We start from the raw sequence: 6,000 nt of genomic DNA on the forward strand, positions 1-6,000 counted from the left end.
AGGGGTGGAGGGGTTGAATGGAGGGCAGGGAAATGTGGACAAAATACAAACCAAGAGTGATTATGTAAAGTTGCAAATGTCCAGTGATGAATGTCATTATACTATATACCTAAAATGTACCAATAAAATTAATTTGAAAAATAGTGGATATGCCTATCACATTTGCAAGGCAGATTAAATACAGAAAGAATAGATTACAGGACAGATGAGTTTTGATGGAGACATAAGAAAAAATTTTTTAAAACTTGTCTTGTTCAGGACCGTCATAATAGTACTACCCCTAATGCTCTGGGTCTCAATAGTAAGGTAAGAACAGAGGGAAGCCAGATGTAAACTTCAGGAACTCTGAAAACTCAGATAAATACATAGGGGTCAGTTCTCCATACTCCATGCAGCCTCACTGTTTGCAGAATTCTTTCAATCAATAGCACAGTAATCATGAAACTTCATCACCCAGGTATTCCACCACTAATCAACTAGCAACTCAGAATCAAATGCACAGGACTTCACCTCACCCTCCAACCACTCAGGCACATCTTTCTCATCTCACTCGAGGACTTTCATTTCTCTGAGACCTTGGTCCCTTGGTAGCTCCTGTGCTCCAGCAGTCCAGCATCCCCATTCACTCAGAAAGTCCTCTGTCCTTGCAATTCCAAACTGTTTCCCCTTCTAAACTCAACTTTGCTTCAGCATTTACATGGCGGCAAAGAGGAACCAAACTAAGCAAAAGTGATCTCCTTCTGAATAAAGCCAAGAGGGGTGGGTGGGGTATGTGGTTTATAGGAAAGAAGAAAAAGTGCCACAAAATATTTCACTCTAAGGACATTAAGATTGCAGCTTTGTTTTCTTCTACAGGATTATAACTGTGCCAGGCAATGTATTCATCGTTTTATCACATACAATCCCTAGAGCATCCTATTGAGGGGTATACTATTCTTGTCCCTTTGGAAAGCAAGAGAAGTAGATTTGAGAGGTTAAGTTACATGCCCAAGACATATAAAGAGGGGAACCAGGATTCAAACCTAGACAGTCTGATTCCAGGAGCCATGTCACATCTTTGAACACTCAGAATCCAAGGCAAGTCTTCTGCAACCAGCACCTATATGAGAGAGAAAGGCAAGCAGTGTTGTTCCATCATGGCTTACCTCGGAGATATCATCCGGATTCTGGGATCAGTGTGGGCTCCCTTCAGCCTTATTGGATGCCCTAAGGTGCCATTCTTTATTTGAGCACCAAAGTGGATGAGGGTCCCACCCTTACTTTGCATGGTTTCTGACATCTACAGGTGTCTGGCTTACAATGGTTTGATTTAAAATTTTTCAGCTTTACAATGGTGCAGAAGTAATACTCATTTATTAGAAAATATATTTTAAATTATTATCTTTTCTTGGTCTAGCAGTAAGAAGTAAGGCCTTTTCTCATGATACTAGGGAGATGTAGTGAGCTATAACACCAGGGTAGCCACACAATCATGAGGGGAACCATGGATATGTGGGAAAAAAAACACTTGAGCTAATGTAAAGGAGGAAAGTTTTATTTGGGCTCCTGGTTTCAGTGGTGTTGGTGTATGGTTCATTGGGCCCCTTGCTTTGAGCCTCTGGTGAGGCCCCCCAGAATGGACAGGGGCACAGGATGGAGCAGTGTTGCCCACCTCATGAGGGCCAGAAAGCAGTGAGAGAGAGGAACTTGCTTTTATAACAGAGCCCTCCCCAGAGCCCATTCTGTGATGAGTCCCCACATGGACGAGCCCATTGATGAGGGCAGAACACTCAGGATCCAGTCGCCACCCGAAGGCCCCGCCTCTGAACCCAGTGCACTGCGGAACTGGCTTCCATATGGGAGCTTGTGGGAGACACTTAAGGTCCAAACCATAACATACACTTCAGCACAATTTAAAAAGATAAAATTTATAAAAAAGAAATGAAGGGATAAAGAAGATTAAAAGAATGATAAGCAAGATTGAATACACGGATACAAGAATTTGTGAAGATAAAAATCAAAGGAAAGAAACAGAAGAAATACTAATGCTCCTATATGGCAGTTAAAATGAATTTAAATACATCATATTTAATAGCAATAAACAAATAAGAAAAAAATCCTGAAAATAAAAAAACATTTGAAAGTACATTTTGAAAGAGCACACTGCATCCATGCAATGTTGATCCAGAACAATGAATGTACAGACATATTCCAGTATATGAAACTTAAAAGTCCTTCAGCATCTCAGAAAAAAGAGTCTGTGCTTTAAGAGAAAGAAAATGAGATTATTAGCAGGCTTTGAAAGCCAAGAAAATTGTGTAATAAATTTAAGATACTCAAGGAAAGAGAACACCAAAGATTTTATATCCAGCGAAAAATTGATTTTTAAGTACAAGGGCATAGACGAACTTCTCAAAGCACAAAAACTCAAGAAATATTGTTCCCTTAGGCCCTTCTTGAGTAATCTACTGTGCAATGAGCTTCAGACAACTAAAATAACTAAAGGATCAATGACATAATGACTACTAATGAACATCAAATAAATAGCTACTAAGACAAATAGAACTAAGGCAAAAATGAGGACCAATAGGGAGACAGATTATTGAGGAATGACTACATGCTCTAGCAATGTACATATAGTACAACTATCAAGAATGGAAGGCCTTTACGTGTTTGTCAAAATTCATAGATTTATATACCTAAAATAGGTAGCTCTTGCTGAATGTAAAATTTATCTGAATAAACTTGAAAAAAAGAAGGGGAGATGGAAAGAGCATACACCAATTTTTTATGTTTTCAGTAATAATAACAGAGATGATATTACTACTATAAGCCAGAGACCACTGTGAGTTTAAAATTGGATCAAACAAATGTGATATTATAGTATATTCTAATTGTACCATTCCTATATCCTTGAAAACCACATTTCTTGGAATGGAAGAGAGGACCTATTGATGTAATATAGACAAGGTAGAAATAAACTCTGAGAAATCTTGATATAGAATTAGAAATGACTTCATGGGATATTTTATCATATTACATTATAATGTGCTTCCTGGAAATAATAAACTAATCCAGTAGCAATAAGTATCCCTAAGGACCCAAATTTTTGTCTTGAAATATCATTTATCTAAAATAAACTAGGGCTCTTGTATACATGAGGAACCTGGAATGTGGTATAGTATCAGACAGCAGAGCTGTCAAAGATCACTGGGGTTGTAGTAGCCAGCTGGAATCATAGACTCACATGGGCAAAGATGGGACAAGTTGAACCTCAATAATAATAATGAGTTGGACTAAAATCCAAATATGTTCAAACTTATGATTTCATAATGGTATTTTAAAAATTTGATCACTTCCTGGCATTATGGGAAACCAGTTCATCATATTGAAAACTGGTATATGAAGGGAAAGCATCAAGTGTTGACTCTTCATTGTCTGTGTGAATATCTTGGGTCATCATGTAGTAGGTGAAAGATTATGCCTCTTTGTCAAAGCATTCTGACTGATAATTGAAGAGCAAATAATAATATTAGAACATCAATGCCAGGCTGAATAGTAGCCACCTAAATTTTCTACACCTTACATCTGGGAGTGCTACCTTGTGTGAGACATAAAGGGACTTGCTCGTGTTTTGAAAGGCGAGGGTGTAGCTCAGTGCCACAACATACAGTTTGCATGCACAAGGCACTGGATTGGATCCCCAGCACCTCAAAAAATATCTGGACTGGGAAGATCATCCTGGGTTATGATCTGAGTTAGGCCAGAGTATAGTGTCATAGGAAAGAAGCAGAAAGTGACAGAAACAGAAGATGGAATAAAAGCAGAAGCAGAGAGTTGAAAGTGCTGAGTTGCTTTCTTTGAAGAGGGGAAAAGGGGCTATGAGCAAAGGACTGTAGCTCCCGAAACTAGGGAAAAGTTAAGAAAACAAAATTCTTCATTAGCAACTGACAAAAAGCATAGGCCTCCTTAGATTTAGCCCACTGAAACCATTTTGAACATACAAAACTTTAAAAGAACAAATTTGTTTTAAATAACCAAGTTTGCAGCAATTTGTTACCATCAGTAACAAAAGCAATCAACATTGTGCAACCATCAATAAGTAGAACTATCCTTTAAGCATCAACTGCTGCTGAAATTACAAAAAGACTCAGCTAGATCTTGTATGCTTTCTGCAATTCAGCCAATTTTTGCCCATGTCTGATCTCTCCACCAAGCCTTTGAATCAGAACCATCAAGGCTTCAGGACTAGCTGCCAATTTGTAGGAAATACAGAGGACAGAAAACTTGGACTGCACAAAAAAATAAGCATAAAAAACTTCACAGTGTGAGAGATCACTCAGGCCAAAGAGTGCAGGTCCTGCACCAGATCAGTTATGAGGAAATGGAAGAAATGAAGAATTGGAAATCATATATAGAGACTTAAAAATATACAAAAATTTTGAATATGGGCAAAACCAATCTCTAGTTTCTAGAAATACATATTTGGGGATAAACTATGAAAAAATCATTCAAGGAAGAGCAACTATAAAGAACAGGATAGTGGGTTCCTCTGGAAAAATGAGAGGTTATGAGATATAGGACACATGAAGAGGGTTCTGAGGTGGCTGGCAAAAATCTTTTCCCCTCATTTGAGTGGTGTTTGCCTTATAAAATTACATAATATGATAAATTTATGTGATTTTCTCTTTTATTTTAGGACTGTTATTGTGTTTAGTGAAATCAAAGAGTCTCAAGACAATGCTCAAGAAATATGAAATTAATTACTTGAAGAGATTAAAAGCAATCAAAGTCTATTATAAAAAGTTCAATAAGTGGTTTAAAACTCAATGGACAGGTTTAACCGCAGATTAGATACAAATGAAAAAGAATTAGGGAACTGGGAGACAAGTCAAAAGAAATTATGAGGGAGCAGTTAGGAAACATAACAAATAGACTGGGAAGGTATAGCAGCTAATCAAAATTCGAGTTGGAGAAAGCAGAGAGGATGGAGAAAAGCAAACATGCAGTGATAAAGTGAGAATTTTTCGAAACAAATGGAAGGGGCACACACAGATTCAAGAAGCCCAGAAAATGTCCTATAGTATAAAAAGAAAAGCAAATCAACAACAACCAAAAAGCTGCTTATATACACACGTCAGAGTGAAATGACAGAACAGCAATTATCAAGAGATTTTAAAAGAAATTGCAGAATAGAACACTACCTCCAAAGGTTAGACCTACAGCTGACTTACTTTATTAGCAACAACAAAATAAAGATCACTCTAGAGGCTAAAATGCGAAGATGAGGGAAAATAAACTTAAAGGGAAAAGACTTTAGATGTAAATTTAATTTCTGCTGGCCTTTAATGCAATCTCTTCCAACCTTTTATAAAGTACCAAAAGAAGGAAAGGAGAGAAGGAAGAAGAAAGTCATTCTGAGATCTGTATGCCTTAGACACCCACATAACATAACAAGGCCAGAAGGAAACCAAGGTCTAGCATCTCTACATACTTACAGTTTCTTTCTTCAGTGATCTGCTCTTCCAGGAAGCTTTGGTTATGCCCATTCCAGCTCTTTCTAGCAGAGCTTCCTAAGGAAAGTACTTGGGCAAGGATTGCAGCAATGTTAGTGCTACCTTCTTCCCAGAAAAGTGTTGCCTTCATACTCAAAGAGGCCTTCTCTTCTTCACAAAGAGGAGTGCGTAGGTAGCTTGTCTACATCAAATCCCATGCCTCATCGTAACAGTTTCAGAATCCAGATCTGCTTAGCATATATCTGCATATTAAAGAGACAATATTAACATCTGCTCTAAACCAACCTTCTATCCCCACCAGAATGAACAGCAGCAGGCAGCAACTTTATCTAGAGAAGGAAAAAATCTGGTTTTGCTATTCTACTCTGCACGGACTTAGTAAGAACCTATTATCAGAATCAGAGAGATGCTTGTGCTAGTAAGACTTATGGATGAAGACTGAAAATGTGTAGGTAGATGGCCCACTTGAAGTGCTGTGGAACATTTATTCCCACTATGCAATCTT

The 6,000-nt window shown here is 37.9% G+C and overlaps 1 long non-coding RNA gene across 1 annotated transcript in view; it reads right to left on the bottom strand.

The window, feature by feature from the left end:
• Positions 1-5,779, bottom strand: part of LOC147828679 (uncharacterized) — an 84,900-nt gene extending 79,121 nt beyond the window's left edge. The window contains exons 1-2 of the long non-coding RNA XR_015450497.1: positions 5,478-5,779; positions 1,023-1,099 (exon numbers count right to left, since the gene is read on the bottom strand). This is a non-coding gene — a long non-coding RNA (uncharacterized LOC147828679). The remainder of the gene's footprint in view (positions 1-1,022; positions 1,100-5,477) is intronic.
• Between the last annotated feature and the right edge of the window lie 221 nt (positions 5,780-6,000).

This window comes from Heterocephalus glaber, unplaced genomic scaffold (assembly GCF_053883595.1).
Source record: "Heterocephalus glaber isolate CG9 unplaced genomic scaffold, H.glaber_assembly_v1.0 deba00000943, whole genome shotgun sequence".
In the NCBI taxonomy this organism is placed as follows: domain Eukaryota; kingdom Metazoa; phylum Chordata; class Mammalia; order Rodentia; family Bathyergidae; genus Heterocephalus; species Heterocephalus glaber.